Here is a 19,378-nt window from a genome sequence, read left to right as displayed (position 1 = left end):
CTCTCCCTTTTGTTATATTTCATAATGCAGATAGGAAACAGTGATAGTCTCCTTAGTTAGGACGCTGAGAGCATGCTCTCCCTTTTGTTATATTTCATAATGCAGATAGGAAACAGTGATAGTCGTTTTGAATGTGTAGTTTATTTAGCATGGACAAGTAGACTCAGTAAATTTTGTTTCTGGATGGCAATTAAAAACTTAAGATGGCCAACAGACCCGGTTTCCCTTCGGGGCGGGTTGAGGCCACTGTATGTCTATACATGATTTAACTTGATTTAATATGAATGGTACCATATTAACTTACATAAAAAAAGAAATTAACCAAACTTAAAGTAAGAAACAAACTCTCACTCTTAAATCTTAAGCACCTATTTTCTTAAACAGTGAACTTGTTTCCTTATCTCAAAAAAAAATAAACTAACTCTGACCAAATAAATGAAATTTTAAAACTTACGAAAACCCAAAAACAAAAATCAAAATTATTAATCTGTCAGTGAAGGAAAAAATATTTATTTATTATAATATCATTTTGATTTGAGATCACATCTTACAACTTTACTTATCTCCCAAAAAAAACTCTGACCAAATAAATGAAATTTTAAAATTTACAAAAACCCAAAAAACAAAAAACAATTAATAATTTGATAAACTAATCTGTCAGTGAAAGAAAAAAATATTTATTTATTATAATATCATTTTGATTTGACATCATATCTTACAACATTGTTCATTGCCATCACTCTGCATCAATTCCATCGTCAGTTTTCTTGATGAATGGAACAATATCATTTCGACTTGATCGATTAAGATGGTTTATTCTGTATGTGTAAAAAGTGTTTAACTATGTTCATTATACTTGCTTGGCATAGCAGTAAGCACTGATTATTCTTTAGTTAAATTACTTTAATTTAATTCTTTTCTTAAAATTTAATTTTAAATATTAAGTTAGAGATTTTAAAAAATAAAAGTTATTTTTAAATTTATTAAGTATAATTTTAATGGAATGACTAAAGAAATGATAAGTTTTATTCCATTCTTAATGGTTTTGAAAATTATTACTTTTACATTGTTTTAGTATTTATAAAGTTAAGTTTATATTTTATATAAAATGTGATTGGTTTTGTTGAGATGTGATTGGTTTTATTAAAGCATGGAATTCTTTTCCATTAACAATTAACATTAAACATTAAAATTAATCTTTTCTCAATCTTTTGGGTTTTATAATTGCAAATTTCTATTTATAGCTCTTGAAATCCAATATGATGGTACATGAATGGTCAATAGAGAAGAGCACTCCTTGCACAAATTTAGGTAATCTGTCAATTAGTATAATTACTAAAATATTTCTTTGTTTGCCCCCCACATCTCTTTTAGTAGCATCCAAGACATGATTTGTATTTCATGAAATCATTAACTCACTACAATTCTCTAGAGCCCATGACCAATAGACCAAGCAGTAGGGATCGATCATCGTAGATAAATCATGGGGATCACTTTGTGAATTAGCTCTTTTCTTCTATGATATCTATCTCAATGGATGGCACATGGTCTCCATCTCCAAAATCTCCCCATATGAAACCCCCTTGAATCCCAAGATGGCATTAACCTATTATAGGTTTTAACCCCGTACATAAATTACTTGCATATGAATTCTAAAACACATAAAATAAACAATGCGAGAGCATAACACATAAAGCACATATACACAAAGATTTTCCTCTGGATCCCAAAAACGGGACTACCAGCTTGATTTTTTCATTATGTTCATTTCAATGTTATAATACATATTTATACATGCCGAAGCATCCAATACCATGGACCGAAAACCATCGCGTCCAAAACCATGGACCAAAAACCATTGTGTCCAAAAACATGTGTGAAAATCATGCACAAAACCATAGGTGGGTTTGCCCAACCTAACATAGGTTCCAAAACCAAAATTTTATGGGGCGCTGCCCTAGACCCCATAGAGTGGGGTTACATGCACCCCTCAAACCCCCTGTGACACCCCCCCCGCTATGCAATCGGCACAACGAAGGGGGGGCTCCCCCCCCTAACCCACCGGTTAACTACGTGGGCTAGTCATGGAAAGAATATAACACAACCCAACATTCTCCCACTTGTTGTTTTCTTTCCACAGGAGGCCACAAGAGAGCTTAGTCATTTATCCAGCCCTGCAACGCCCATTGTTTCTCTACAACAAGAGAACTTCTCAGAGATCACAGATTTTGTCAATGCATTTGTAGTATTCTTCAAAGTGTCCACCTTTACCAGCAACACCTTTTTGTCTTCTATCATATCCCTCACAAAGTGATACTGAACATCAATGTGCTTTGCCTTTGAATGATATGCAGAGTTCTTTGCCAAGAAAATTGCACTTTGGCTATCACAGTCTATCCTTATATCTCCCTGTACTAACCCCATACTTGAACACAATCTCTGCAACCAAATTACTTCTTTGCTTGCATGAGTGGTTGCCATGTATTCTACCTCTGTAGTTGATAGTGCCACTACAGATTGTTTCTTACTCATCCAACTGACTGCACCTCCAAATAGGTTAAGCACATACCCACTTGTAGATCTTATCTGATCCAGATCTCCAGCCCAGTCTGCATCAACAAGGCCATGAATATCCAACACTCTTTCCAATCCAAGTCTTCCTTGGTAGCACAAACCATAATCACTAGTGCCACGCAAATACCTGAAAACCCGCTTCACTGCTGTCCAATGCTCCTTTCCTAGTTTTGACATAAACCTGCTCAATACCCCCATTGCATGTGCAATGTTTGGTCTAGTACAGACCATTGCATACATCAGGCTACCGACTGCACTTGCATATGGAACACGGGGCATGTCCTCTTCCTCTTCTTGTGTCTTGGGACACTGTTCAGCAGATAACTTTACACCTATAGGAATAGGAACCTTCACCGATTTACTATCCTGCATATTAAATCTCTGCAATATTGTCTCGACATACTTCCTCTGGTTTAACCATGGCTTCCTCTTTGCCCAATCTCTTTTAATTTCCATGCCCAAAATATAGTTTATTGCACCAAGATCTTTCATGTTGAATTTGGAGGACAATTGGATCTTCAAATCCTAGATAATTTCTTTGTCATTTCCAACCAGCAACATATCATCCACATACAAGACCAGATAAATAACACGGTCACCAATTAATTTAAAATACACACAGTGATCTGCTTTGCTTCTGTTGAAGCCAAGTACCCATATAAATGTATCAAATTTCTGATACCACATCCTTGGTAATTGTTTTAACCCATACAGAGACTTCTTTAACTTGCATACCAATTCTCTCTTACCCTTCACCGCAAAGCCTTCAGATTGCTTCATGCAGATTTCCTCTTCCAGATCCTCGTGAAGAAATGTTGTCTTCACATCCATCTGTTCTACCTCAAAGTCAAAAGCAACAACAATAAATAAAAGTAATCTAATAGAAGTTACCTTGGCAACAGGAGAAAAAATATCACCAAAATCAATTCTCGACACCTGGGAATAGCCTTTTGCTACCAACCGAGCTTTGTATTTCTCCACGTTTCCTTCTGCATTTGTCTTCTTCTTGAACACCCATTTGCTGCCAATGGGTTTCCTTCCAGCCGGTAACTCCACCAAATCCCAAGCCTTATTTTTGTGCAAAGATGCCATTTCATCAACCATGGTCTCTATCCAGAGTTTTCCATCCTCTGAATCTACTGCTTCCTTCACGATTCTGGGATCATCATTAGTAATAGATAAAGCAAAATTTGAACAGAAAGTAGATGGACTATACCTTTCTCGTTGCCTTCTTTCTCGAACTAATCTTCTCACACTCGGAGTTTATGGCTCTTCATCTTCTGATTCCTCCTCTGCTGTAGAGTTTGATTCTTCCTCCTTTAGCTCAAACTCTATCTTCTCAGGTTCCTTTGGTTGGACTTCATGTTTAATAACATCTTTCATCTCTCTGAACACCACATCTCAGTTGTACACAACCTTCCTCTTTACTAGGTTCCAAAGCTTATAACCCTTTAAACCATCCTTATACCCAATAAAGATGCACTTTTCATATTTACTATCCAACTTGGTTCGTTTCTCCTTTGGAACATGTACATATGCATCACATCCAAATACCCTCAGATGTCAAAGAGAGGGTTTCTCACCAGTCTATACCTCTTGTGGAGTTTTATCCTCCAACGCTGATGAAGGTGATATGTTGACCAGGTAACATGTTGTCTCCACCGCCTCTGCCCAGAATTCCTGTCCTAACCCGGCACCACTAAGCATGCTTCTTGCCATTTCCATCAACATCTTGTTCATTCTTTCTGCAACTCCATTTTTCTGAGGTGTATACGAAGTAGTCTTATGTTGTGCTATACCACACTTCTTACAAAATTCTTCAAATTTCTTGCTGCAAAACTCTCCACCGCTATCTGTCCTCAACACATTTATCTTTTTCTCTGTCTGGTTTTCCACCAGAGCCTTGAATTCTTTAAACCTATCAAAGACTTTAGATTTCTTCTTAAGGAAATATATCCATGTATTCCTTGAGAAGTCATCTATAAATGATATATAGTAAGCAAACTTACCCAGTGATGGAACCTTCACAGGTCCAAACACATCACTGTGCACAAGCTCTAATATCTGTTTCACCCTCTTACCACCAGAGGGAAAACTCACCCGATTCTGCTTCTCATATACACAATTTTCACAGAAATTAAAATCCAAGCTCTAATATCTGTTTCACCCTCTTACCACCAGAGGGAAAACTCACCCGATTCTGCTTCTCATATACACAATTTTCACAGAAATTAAAATCCAGAGAGCTTTTACTCATACCTTCTACCATACCTTTACCATGAAGTATTCGAAGGCCCTTCTCTCCAATATGTCCAAGCCTTTGATGCCACAGCATGGTCTTCTCTCCAGAGACCACTAGATTTTCTGCTCCACTTTCAGGAACCACAGAACTGTTGCACCCATCAACAACCATGCTACCTTGCAGCTTGTACAGAGTTCCAATTTGAACTCCCCACATCAATACTAGTGCTCCCCGAACCATCTTGTAGGTATCCTTCTCGAACATTGTTTTTACACCTGCATCATCCAACTTGCTTACAGAAATCAGATTTCTGGCCAATGTAGGAATATGAAGAACACCCGGAAGTGTTCTAACCCTTCCACCTTGCAACTTCAACTTTACTTTTTCTCAACCAACGATTCTAGCCTTCCTATCATCCCCTAAGAAGACATCACAACCATCATATTTCTCATACTTGCAGAACCACTCTCTATGGGGAGTGAAGTGAAAGGATGCACCTGAGTCAATCAACCATGCCTCATGATCTACATGTGTACTTGAAGAAGCTAAGTACACATCCCCACCTTCATCTGCGATGGTTTTCGCCTCTATAGAAGGAGCATCATCAGATCCCTTTCCTTTATCAAGAGCTTTAGATTTACAATCCCTTTTGTAGTGCGCTTCCTTTCCACATTTCCAGCACAACACCTTTACAGGTTTTCCTGGAGATTTAGATCTCCCTCTAGATTTATATCTCCCACTCGATGACTTATTTTTGTTTCTGTTCTGGGACCGTCCTCATACAAATAAGGCATCACCATTCTGGCTCTCCATATTTTTCCATCTCATCTCCTCCGTCAGCAAGGATGAGAATTTTTCATCAAACTGCAAGGCAGTTGCGTTGATACCTATTGCAATAACCAGACTATCCCACGAATCTGGTAGAGAACACAACAAACTGATACACCTATCTTCATATGAAATTTTAATATCAACAGATGCTAACTGACTTACCACAGTGTTAAATGCATTCAAATGCTCTGTCACCGAGTCTCCATCTTTCATCCTCAGGTTATACAATTTTTTCCGCAGGAACAGTTTATTCACCAGAGACTTAAATTGGTACAAAGTCCCTAACTTGTCCCATAAAGCCTTTGTTGTAGCTTCCCCTGATACATTCAGCAATACTGAATCTGAGACACACAATCGTATTGTGTTCTTTGCCTTCCGATCCAACTTCTTCCATCCTTCATCGGACACTCTTGTTGGTTTAGTACTCGGATCTACCACGATCCATTGATCTTTATCCACCAACAGATCCTCCATCTTGAGTTTCTACAACTCAAAAATCTGACCATTAAATTTCTCGATCTCTATCTTTCCACTGCTTGCCATCTTCTTTCACCACCAGAATCGATCTCGCAGATCTCCCACTAAACAGTGTCTACCACAGGCCCGAGTGAAACCCCTCAGTAACAAAGGTGTCCCCTTGAAGCCAAAACAGCTCTGATACCAAATGTAGGTTTTAACCCCATACATAAATTACCTGCATATGAATTCTAAAACACATAAAATAAACAATGTGAGAGCATAACACATAAAACACATATACACATAGATTTCCCCTGGATCCCAAAATCGGGACTACCAGCTTGATTTTTTCATTATATTCCTTTCAATGTTATAATACATATTTATACATGCCGAAGCATCCAATACCATGGACTGAAAACCATCACGTCCAAAACCATGGACCAAAAACCATTATGTCCAAAAACATGTGCGAAAATCATGCACAAAACCATAGGTAGGTCCGCCCAACCTAACATAGGTTCCAAAACCAAAATTTTCTGGGGCACTGCCGCGGACCCCATAGAGTGGGGTTACCTACACCCCTCAAACCCCGTGACCCCCCCCCCCCCCACGCAATCAGCACAACGAAGGGGGGGCTCCGCCCCCCCTCTAACCCCCTGGTTAACTACGTGGGCTAGTCATGGAAAGAATATAACACAACCCAACACCTATGACCGTATCATTTTACTCATAACTAGCAAAAAAAACGACAATGACCAATCCCTACAAGAGCAATAATTGATGGTCATAAATCCTTTAATCAGGAAGCCCCACCAACTTCTTATTCCTCGAATTTTATTGAGTTCCGACAATCCCTATGATCTATGCATCAAAATGGTGGAACACACCCAATAGTCAATATTCGATCTCCCAACACCCTATGTCAATCATTTGTCATTTGTATTAACCACTTTTTATCTTCTAACATGTCAGCGTATGTTTGTATTGGGGGTTACATTGGCAATTGCTCGATATATCACCCAATGCCAATCGCCTGATAAATCGATAGCCGACAATTGATATGTTAATGCACCATAACAAATGGGAAAATCTCCAACATCGAAAAAATGTTGTTGAGATCCATTACTCTCAAGGGTTTGCATGGATAATTTATTCTAAAGCTCTTGACACCTGATAACTCGGTATTTTCCACTTGTTAGATCTTGGGCTCTCTTTCTCTTGGATCTAGGGTCTGATGCGAACATATTACCGAAACAGAAATTGGAAAGGATGGGAAGACCTACGCTGCAGTGGTCTCTGATTCAGCTCAAAATGGCAAACCAACAAAAAATCATCTATATGGGACGATTATATGGAGTAACCATTGACATAGAAGGTGCGAGCGCGATGGCCAACTTTGAGGTTATAGAGATCATCGATGACAGTAATCCATACCCCACTCTCTTGGGAATTGACTGGGACATTGATATGAATGGGGCCATCAGTTTGAAGAAGAGGACAATGTCATTTGAAAGGAAGTTGCTTCGGGTTGTAGTACCGTTGGACCCTGCAGAAGGGGCACGCTATACTGAACCAGTTCGCGATTATGAAGAAAGTGAGGATGAAATGGATCAAATCTACAAAATAACAGCGCGAGATCAGGACTGGATCAATCTGACAGTAGATGGGAGGATTTCATGGGATCGGGGGAGTTCCTACACCTCTAATTCAGACGAGGAGTTGGAGCATTGGCAGAATCGATTGCATGAAGTATCTACATTGCGATACAATATTGACGAAGTCGTTGCACTGTGTTTTGTCGGAGGTAGGAAACTACCCTATTATGATGGTTTAACTGACGTAGATAAGTTATTGGATAACTTTGAGTGTGAAGTCCTTGAGGATCATTGCTTCCAAGCATTAGATTTGGCATTGCGCGCTACACCTACACAATGGTGGGGTATGCATAAGGATAGTTTTGCTAGATGGTAAGATTACATAAGAATGATGAGGTTACGATTTGGGCATCCTAACACTAGATTGACTGAGAAATATAACGAAAGGGACGATCTACGCTATCACCTAACAAAATGGTGTAAAGTTTGGGGGACAAAACTGCAGCCAGAGTGTTACAGGGAAAAGTGTCTATATAGAACTGCTCTATCCCACTAAGGTGTGACAGTTGCCTTAGAAACAAACAGAGAAAAGCTACTTATGTTTTTCCTTTATGAATTATAGATAGAGAGGAATAGAAGGACTAACCTCTGTCTTGCGCTAATCCCTTGATTCGATCCCTCTCTTCTTTGATGGTCCCCAACTACTTGCTCCCTTGCACGCCCAGCTTCACAAAGTACCTGCAAGATCACAGAAGCATAGCACTATACAAATACATGGATCTATATTCATAAACAATCTAGGATCAGATGTAAATTGACCATACAAACGTAACAAGCATCAATGATACAAAAGCATGGAGGAAAACTCAAATAGCTTTTATTGATAAAACAAGAAAAGATCCAGGAGGAGTTACAACCGGTTGTTCTAACCCAGCATCAACCTCCCAGCAAAGAAGCCCCTCTTCACCTCAAACAAAGCTTAGATCACCCAACAATCTGATGTTTTGTCTCTAGAAACCAACAGCAATTCCTTACAATATGCAAATTCCAGCCTCTGGATCTCTGGGATGAGGGATCCATATATAGATATCTGTAAGGGGGATGAGTCAGCTTGTGATTTGATTAGTGTCTTCTCTCTGATAGTTCTTGCTTCCACTTGGAGACTGAGGGCCTCTTACTCATCCTTGGTCGAATTCAGTGAGGCAAGTGTCACAGGAGAAGATTCTGGAAGCTTCCATTGCCTCTCCACCTCGCGGAATGACACTGCCATTTGTCATTTCTCGCCCATCGCACCCCACAGAAGGGACTTTTAAAATGCAATGCACCCTCACAGTGCATTTGGGTGAGATGCAACGCACCTAGCCAGTGGAGCAGCTGCAATGATCTTGTTTTGACCAATTCTGAGTAGTTTTTCATGGAGAACTTCTGGGAGAAGCTGTAATCTGTTGACCTTGTTCCTTTAGGGGTTAGAACAACACTTTTAGGGACTTAGGAGCCTTTGGTTTATGGACATTTCATGCTTAGGGTTGTAGGGCACAAAAATGTCTATAACAGTTGCCCCCTAAAGTATGAGGCCGTTAACCTTTTGGTGTCGGGTGAAATGCTTTATTATGAGGATCCGTAGTTCTTTCAATGCTAGGAGGAGACCTGTAATAAGATACAATAAAATACATTATCTTCATAATATTTTCATGATCTAGCTGAGGCGGGCATTCCCATGCTCAACTTTATAAATTCATTTTCATGTACATAGGACAGACAATCGTCTGAGTGTAGACTGATGATTCTGGTAGAGCCATCATCCCTTTTGGTAGGATGATTATCTTTGCTGCAATGATGTACATTTAATGTCTTTATTTCCCTGAATATATATCGCAGCCCGGATGGATGAAACTAGATCCGGGGTCTTCAATCTCGTCCAATCTTCACTCGAAGTACAAGTCGATCCATGTGAGAAATGTTCTGAAGTCGAACATGGAAAGACATCGCTTGATTACCAGTCAATGATGTAAACTGTTAACAAGCGCGAGAGGAATCACCGATAATGATAATGACCCTCAAGGTACTATAGTACAATTCACGTGGTGTGAATAAAGTACTTGGCGTCGAACACCACGCAAAATCTTTCGGTCGAAGGCCATTGATGTAAACCTGTCGCCGGAAGTGAGAAACTTGCCATTGAGGCATGCAAGTTTCAAAGTACTGAATGGGGTGTTCCTAGATCAACTTCTTAGATAATGAGCTGATGTCGACAAGAAGTGATCCGTCATAGGAGGGCCTTAATGAATCCAACATCAATGACACGAAACGGAGCAAATGATTTTAATGGAGGTGAGGACGATCTGGTGATATAAGGTTCAGGGTGGCGGTCATGAAAGAATGGAGTATAATGTATGGTAGTGGGTGAGACACCGGTGAATACTCTGAATGACTTCTCTTGAACATATTGGTGACACTGATGTGATGGATCGGTAGCATTAACCCCAAATGTGGATGGTATGGCGTGACCATGGTGATGTGACCGGTCAATGAAACAACCCAACCCGACTCGAACACGGAGCGGAAGTGTCATGTTCAAGAGCGACTTGCTACCAACAAAGTTTCTTTGAGTTTTCTTCCCAATTTTTCCCCAGTCATTGCTGACCAGTACCTCTTTATTTTTGTCAAGCTTGAGGAGGATAACATATGCTTGTTCTATAATTTTCCCTTCGGGCAAACCCATCGCTATGTTTTAACGAGCCTAGCGATAGTGAAACTCGTTCTCGTCTATATACAAGTTTGTCGCTATTAATCTTTTTAACGAGTTTAACGACAAAGATAACTCGGTCCTTTTCAATTTTAGAGAGTCTGAAAAGGAACGTAAAGGTAACTCCAAAATTCCTTTTTCGTCATCTAATCCCTTAAGTCCGAAAAAGTATAAAACAATACAGAAGGGATGGATTTTCGATACTTTTAACAAGCTGAACAAAACAAGCGCTCGATGTTTTTGTGTAATAATCCCTCAGGTCCAAAAAGATTAAAATCTAGAGGAGGGATAGCACTTCATGTCCCTTTAACGAGCTGGAGAGGCCAATGGCTCGGCAATCTTTTCATATTTTACGAGTCAGTTGAAAAGAGCTTAAAGGAGACTCGTCTTTTGAGGAATGAGTGATAAAACGGGTAGCAGCTGATTCCAGGGAAGGCTTGGAATTTTCCAATCACGGCAGTGTCACAAGGATGGCTAGTGAAATCACTCTTCGTAGTTGTTCCTCAAAAATGGGTAAACAATCAAATGGAGGTGAATGATCGGCCAATGAAAAAGTGGAGGTGACGGTGCAAACACGACCAAGGCTTTAACAGCTGAAGTACTACATTCACGATGGTTATTTACCGGGGAATAGTTCATTTTTTAACGAGCTTAAACGCGGGTGGAAACATTTGCTCATGTCTTATGTTTATTTTTTAACGAGCTTGAACTATGTGCTAAAACTGCTCGATTGAATGGTCCCTTTTTGATTTTACCATAAATAGCTCTGTTCTTTCAAAGATTGTACTGTATATTTAACTGCTTCATCAAACTAGTCAGAAATGAACAATATATGCTTGAAAATGAGTTAGAACACAAATATTTTACTTTGAACTACGTAAAAAGTAATGAAAAAGTGTTTTTACCTCTCACTTTATCATTTCATTTGAACTTTGGTTTGTTGGAGCTTTGGAGGTGCTTTTCCCCCTTGATTTTCACCAGCTGATTTCGGGAGATTCTGTGGATGATTCTCGGCGCCGTCTGGACCAGGTAGGAGCTAAACCTGAGCTCTTTCATTTCATGGTTTCCATTTTTCATTTTGAGCTTGATTCCTAGCTTTTCTGAGCCCCTGGGGTTTGAAGAACTCGTTCTGCCTTCAGCGCACCCTCTGTGTATCGAAAACTACGTTGAATGTTGGCCTGTCTAAAGGCTATCTGACATTCAACACACCTAGAACACTGCTGCAGGTGCGTTGGGCGCAAAAAGGGAATTTGATGCACAATTTTTGATGGAAATTTTGCCTATTTCTTACCAAAATCAGGATCTAACTCTTCTCTTGTTTGTTTTTCAGAGATCTTTGGAGTAAGATGACCATTACATGGCGAGAACGTGAGCATGAAGAAGAGGACATGCTTGCCCTACATGATCCGGTTACAGTGAACGCACTGCGGAACTGTGGCTTGCTGAAGTTCTTCCGCATTTCTAGCATGAGACAGCAGATCAAATTACTGCAGTATTTGCTCGATGCTTGGGATCCTACCAATCAGGTTTTCCAGATCAGGGGCAAATCTATCCCCTTGACTGTAGTAGACATCTATTTCTTGACTGGCTTGTCGAGGCGGGGTGCCCCCATCTCCTTGTCAGGTTTGGCCCGAGGAGGCGACTCTGTGAGAGATTATGTTCGCCGGTACTACAGAGAAGGATCTCAGCCGAGTAAAGACGGCAAGATCATCATTCGTGATGTCACTGACAGGTCCCTTAGGACTATTCTGTTTACTTTTGGTAGGATGGCCGGTGGTGCAGCTCTTCATGTAGCCAACCGATCTTATATGCAGCATGCCTTGGAATGCCTCCAACCAAAGGTGTTCAACTGGTGTGACGCAGTACTTCTTGTGATGAAAGAACAATTGACCAAGATAAAGAGCGGGAGGTTGAAGAACTTTGGGTATGGTTCTATCTTGACCACCTTTGCCTTGGAGAAGATACCACTGATGCAGCTGCAGTACATTGCACTCAATTTACCTTCTCCTACTGAACCACGTATGCAGAGATGGGTTGACCATATGTCTAGGCATGCTGGCCAATCTCAAATTTCGTTTTCTAATACCTTCTTCAGGTGGTTTGATCGTCAGGAGATGGTTTATTCTGAGTATCCATACGCTGGCTTGGACTTCCGGGGTGATCCAGATTTAGTACTGTCGGATGGCGAGCAGTGGGGCGCCATTGGTAAAATCTTTGACCATATCCCTGTTTATCGTTTTTTGTTTATAATGTCTTTGTGCTTTATTCTATCAATACTTTAATCAAACTCATGTGTACATGCAGATGTTGGTCCTGTTCATCCAGTAGTTTGTCTGAGAGTACCAGTTGCTGCCCCAGCAGGAGAGGCCATCGGAAGGGCTATCCTTCGCGACCTCGACGTGGCCGAGACTCTCACAGCTTTACAGGAGCAGGTTGAGGGCCTCACTCTTGGTATTCCAGATGTGAGGACTGACGAGCTACCTTTGAGGTTACAGCGGCATACTACTGGTGTGCCCAGACGATGGACTCGTCTCTTACGCATGATCACACAGGCTGTGACTTGCTATCATGAGCATCATTAGACTAGGGTGCCCCCTAGCATTTTGAGTCTTTGGGTCATTTGACCAATTTTGTCTTGGTTACAGAACATTATGTGTAAACCATAAACAGTTATATATATTTTTTATTTTTGGAGTTTTACTTTGGTTAAGTTACATGATCCAAATGCAAACATTGATGGTATGATTCTTTTCATAAATGTTGCAAATGTCTATCTAACACATAATTTGCTAATGAGTCGGTTAATGTGTTTAAGTTTCTGGAAATATGTTGATATTGAATAAAATCAAATTGCCTTTCCAAAATCTTAACCCTTAGGAACATGCGATAAATAGCTGGGTTTCGGACGGAATATATACCATTGAGTTGTAGTATTACGAGCTGTGAGTCTAGCCTGACAATTAGTCGGCGTATACCATGTGTGATGGCATCAGAGAGAATTTCTATCAACGCGCTATATTCAGCGATGTTATTTGTTGATCGACCAATACATACCCCTCTGAAACTTACTAACTCGTCGTTTGGATCAAAAATAGCCCAGGCTGCGGAAGATAGGTTCCGCGAACTACGACTCGCTCCGTTGGCATATCCAACACATGACTCCAATAGGTTTGACATATGCAATAAATGTAAAAAGTGGATTACTTGACCAAAATAAACACTTTAGCGAAAACAAAAACATAACAAAAGCATACAGGTTACTATTACGCATAGTAACGCTTGAGGTACAACCCATTATGAGGTTGCGCCAGTGGAATTCCGTCATAATCCATTAACTCGTAGGCTCCTTTTGCTAACACTCGTTTAACAATATAGGGGCCCATCCATAAAGACTTAAATTTACCTGCTCCCAATTTATCGGATTCTTGGTTGTAAAGCAAGACCAAGTCACCTTCTGAGAAGACACGGGGTTTGACATTTTTGTTGAATTGCACCTTGACTCGTTTCTTATGGGCTTCGTTAGCCAAAGCGGCATCACGACGGGTTCCATCCAATTGGATTAATTCCAAGAAACGAGCTTCTTCTTCTGAAGTTCCTGGGAGGAGATCAATTGCGAGTTTGAGAGATGAGATTTCACACTGGATTGGTAAGACTTCTTCCAGGCCATATACCAGTTGGAAAGGTGTAAACCCGGTTGCATTTCTTACCGATGTTCGGTAAGCCCACAGAGCTGAGTACAGGATTAGGTGCCATTTTCTCTTGTGAACTCTAATCATCCTTTGCAGCATGCGCTTTAGGACCTTGTTGATTGCTTCAACTTGTCCGTTGGCTTGCGGATAATATGGAGTGGAGCTGTCGTGAGACAACCCTAGTTTGGCAGCTAATTCAACCATCATGTGATTGCGAAAATGCGATCCATGATCTGTGACTATAGCCCGTGGTATGCCGAATCTGGCGACTACATGATTGAAAAAGAATAGGGCAGCTGTTTCACCAGTATTATCTAATGTAGGCATCGCCTCGGCCCATTTGGTAAAGTAGTCAACTGCGACTATGATATACCCATGCCCCCCTGTCGAGGTGGGGTTATATGTCATGAAATCGATGCCCCATTTGGCAAATGGCCCAACAACAACTATTGGTTGCAGAGGTGCGGGTGGTCTTCTGGTTTTGCTATCGAAAATTTGACAAGCATGGCAACTTCTTGAACATTGTTGGCCAGAAGTATCCTGCTCGTAAGATTTTTTGCGCTGTAGCATATCCAGACTGATGCCCCCCACACGCGCCTGAATGACAATCATTCAGGACTTTTTCGGCCTCCTCATGGGTGAGGCACCTTCTCAGAACTGTATCGATACCACGACGGTAAAGCGTATCACCGATGATCATGTAGTCTTTTGCTTGGTATCGAATATGTTTTTGTTTGGAGTGGGAGGTGTTTGGCCTGTATTTTTGGGTTTGGAGATAAATGATTATATCTCCATACCATTCATTGCTTGCAAATATCAGAAACAAATTTTCGTCCACGATTGTTTCTTCGGATGTGTCTTCGTTGGACGACGATGGGAGATCGCACAATAATTCTGCGAAAACTAGAGCTTTCTTTGACTTGGATTTTACAAATTCCAAATCAAACTCTTGTAGGATTGCTATCCATTTTGAATATTTGCCCCCCAGCAACTGTCGCAACAATATATAAGTCATGGGGTTGCAATCTGAAAGAATGGTAGTTTTCCGAAAGAGGACATAGTGTCGAAATCTCTGTATCGCTTGAACAGCTGCGAGTGCTAGCTTTTCAACGTAAGAATATTTGCATTCTGTATCATTTAATTTTTTACTTAAATAATATATGGGATGTTCTATTCCATCGACTTCTTGAACTAAAACCATTGCGATGGTCATATCCACTGCAGCCAGATATAGGTTAAAATCTTTTTGATAATCAGGAGCGTACATTAATGATGCTTTCATTAGTGATTCCTTTAAAGCATCAAAGGAAGCTTGCGCAACCTGATCCCAAAAAAAGGGCACTTCCTTTTTCAAAAGACGTGTATAACCTTTAGCAAGTTCGGCGTAATTTGGAATGAACCTCCTCAGAAAGTTTGCTTTCCCTTGGAGTTTCTGAATTTGAAGCAAATTCGAAGGTGGAGGCAAATTTATGATTGCCTGGACCTTACATGGGTTGAGACGAATCCCGTCCTTCGAGACTACAAAGCCAATTAAACGACCAGAACTGACGCAAAATACACATTTGTGTGGATTGAGTCGTATCTTGTAGTGTCGGCAACGTAGAAATATCGCTCTTAAATGCTGTGGATGATCAGTCTGCTTTCGCGAATGAGCCGGAAGGTCATCGAGGTATGGTTGAACGATGTTCTTGATGTCATGGAAGGCATAATTCATTGCCCTCTGAAATGTCGCCCAAGCGTTCTTCAAACCAAATCGTAATTTTCGATATGCGAACGTGCCCCACGGACAAATAAATGCAGTCTTTGACTGGTCTTGTGGGCGGATATTTATTTGATTATACCCAGAGAATCCATCCATGAATGAAAAGATTTCGAATCCGGCGCATTCATCAATTATCTGGTCGATGAAGGGTGTAGGGTAGTTGTCTTTTGGACAAGCTTGATTAACATCCCTATAATCGACACACACTCTAATTGTTCCTTGTTTTTTCATCACAAGGACAATATTCGATACCCAGTCGGTTAGAGGAACCGGGTAGATGAAACCAGCATGGAGAAGTTTTTCTACTTTGGCCTTAATGGCAGCAGCTTTCTTGGGGTGCACCTGTCTTAGCCGTTGTCGTACTGGTTTGACATCTGGATACATCTTAATTTCGTGTTCAACGATACTCGAGTCAATGCCTAGCATTTCACTATATGACCAAGCAAAGAAATCTCTGAATTCGCGAAAAAGAGCGTTATATATTTCCAGTTCTGAAGAAGAACAACATTTGCCGACATAAATATTCTCTACAACATCTGTTTTGGTCGAGATATTTATGGCGATAGTCTCTTCAATGTTGGACAAGTTTCGCTCGGAATCCACCGTGTTTACAGTATTTGATAGGAAATTACCTAAGGTAACTAAGTTCTAAGAGTAATAGTAATTTAATTCCATTTAAATAGTATTAGAATAATAATAATTATAGATTATTTGATAAATATGAACTATTATACGAGATATAATTTATTAATGACCATAATAAATATGGATATTATATTATTATCAAATGAATTTTAATTTTAGGTATTCATATACATTTATTTAAATTAACAAATGAATCCCTTTTTACCTGTTTTAGCTATTTATAGGAATGTTAATAATTAAATTAGTGGTTTGACTAAGATCATTTGGTCAAAATTAGCCGTTAGCAATATAGCCGTTGGAATCTCTGCACACTCTATTTAAGCAGCTAAGCCGGATTGGTTCTTCAACTTGTCCTGACGATGAACCACACTGGCTGGTTCGAAACGCGTCGACAAAAGATTGGTTATGTGATTTTGCCGAAGACTATCTAAACAAGGAAATCAAAGACTAAAGGATGATAAAGGTCATCTTTAGTAACTTCTCCACAATCCGGAAGAAGGGAACGATGGTGGGAATCATTCCATGGTGCTCCTTCAATTACCATTGATTGGATAATTCCTTCGTTGGTGACATGCACTCGCGACCAAGGATCTGAAGGGGTACCATATTCTTTAGACCTATCTATCCAAACGCTCGATGAGCGCTGATTTGGGTTTGCCTCCCATGCTAGGAACATTGATTGCTACAATACTTCCGTTGGGCTTGGGAGCAAAACCATTGCATGATCCATGTCGATATCGTTTTTTGAGATCTTTCTAGAAGATATCATATTGCAGGTTCCTATCGACGCCACTTCTGCCAAGTTGGTTGGAGGTGGAAAGGCGAAAGTTCCCATTAGTATAGGATCTTTTAGTAGGCCTACTCCGATATTCTGAAGCGAATGGGGGCTTCCATGGATCATGGGAATGCTTCCTGTAACTTGAGAACCATTGGGGAGGAAGTTTTGTTGATCGATGATTGTAATCCCTCCTTGAAAGGGAAATGCAATCTTCCTAAAATAGGTCGACACAACAGCTGCCATGGCATATATCCATGGTCTTCCTAGTAGGATGTTGTAATCAAGATTTCCATCGATGACTTCAACATCTATTTCTATCGTTTTCCCTCCTAGTTCAACTTTCAAGTTACTTAGGATACCATATGGGGTATATGTCCTTCCGTCGAATGCTTTTAATGTCGTCGAAGATCTCGACAAGGTTGGAGATCCTAAATTTTTCCAGCAACTCATCGACATAATACATGTAGATTCTCCCTCATCAATAATTGTTCGATGAACAGTTTTGTTGAGGGATTTCACTTGAACAAGGAAATCTAGTTGAGCTGGTAATTGAGGATCGTATCCTTTATGATCGAAGGAGACAAGATTGAAATCCTTTGGGTCAATCCCACCAATGGCTGATAATAAAGCCTACCTTTGGCATGGGCAATTATGTAGTACTTCAAGAGTCGACATAGCAGATGGCGATTGGGCCAAATCTTCCACTATATTATAATGCTGTGCCGCTCTAGTGCGGGGATTAAACGTCGACTTGTGTACTACTCCCTTTGGCGGTTTTATTGTCAATTCAGGGATGATGGGTGGCGCAACTTTTGTCGAAGTTGTTGTCGAACTACTAGGTTGATCTTTATCCTTGTTGTTCGACAGGTGTGGATTCCCATAATCTTTGTTCCTTGTCGATATCAAAGCATCATTTTGCTATTTTGATACTGACAACATTAGCACTTGGGACGAGGAAGCATTTTCACTTTCAACCAGATTTGTTCCTAGATTTCGAAACGGATCAGTTAACACTGCGGAGGTTTTCGATTTCTTAAAGAATTTTTTAACCTCAGCTCTGTGTGGACAATTTGCGGTCCGATGATCCTCATCGCATATAAAGCATGGAAATTTTAGTTTCCTATCTCCAGGAAGGTTTGAAGAAGATTTTTCAGGTGATGATTCCTCCTGTTTCTTCTTCTTCCCTTTGCCTTTCTTCTTGCTTCCTGGTTGTTTGGTTTCTTTGCCTTTATCTGTTGATACGACATTTACTTCCGAAGCAAGAAGTTCATCTTTTGCATTTTAACTTGAAATCTTACGGGCCTTTTTGGATGTAGCCTTTGTCGATTTCGTGTCTGTTGTTCCAATCACGCCATCGCCGGCATGACAGTCATTGTTCGATTTAGGAGGAGGAGGAATTGAGAATTCTGGTCTAGGGGCGTCAGGTATTTTATCGTAGAGCGTGCCGGAGTGAGTGTAAATCAAGTCCAGATATTGCGCACGAGCGATAACCTGTTCTTCTATTACGACCCCCCCCCCCTTTGCCACATCTTCCGTGATGGAAGGTAGTAATGACTTGATAAACCATTCAGCTAAAAGCTGATCGGGGACATATGTCTTTACCATTCTATGACGACGTCGCCACTCATGTATATGATCAAATATGTGAGTGGCCGTTGTCTGTTTGAAGTTGGTAAGAAGTTACGTTCCCGTTTCGTACCTTATTGGTAACTGAAAATGGGTTAAAAAGGTTGTGGCTAAGGTACTAAAGTTGTCGAACGAAGCTCTAGGTAATTCAATGTACCATTTTGCCGCCGGACCCGTTAACGTCCTTTGAAAGAGGCGAAGTCTTATCGAATCATCATTTAGGGTGTTTGATGAACACCATAGATGAAAGGTCATCATGTGATTCGATGGATCTTCACCCGGATTTCCATTAAATTTAGGAATATCTGATGGAAGTTTATGCGGAATCGCCAGCCACCAAGGGGCGTAAGCGATTGGATCGTTTGTTAACCTATTTAAATCAGGTAACTCTAAAGTCGCCACAAAGGGTAACTGCTGATTTAGGTTAG

This window comes from Pinus tabuliformis, chromosome 2_1 (assembly GCF_031772625.1).
Source record: "Pinus tabuliformis cultivar Carrire ecotype Pingquan chromosome 2_1, CPIR1, whole genome shotgun sequence".
NCBI lineage: Eukaryota > Viridiplantae > Streptophyta > Pinopsida > Pinales > Pinaceae > Pinus > Pinus tabuliformis.
Note: the sequence above shows the minus strand (reverse complement) of the source record.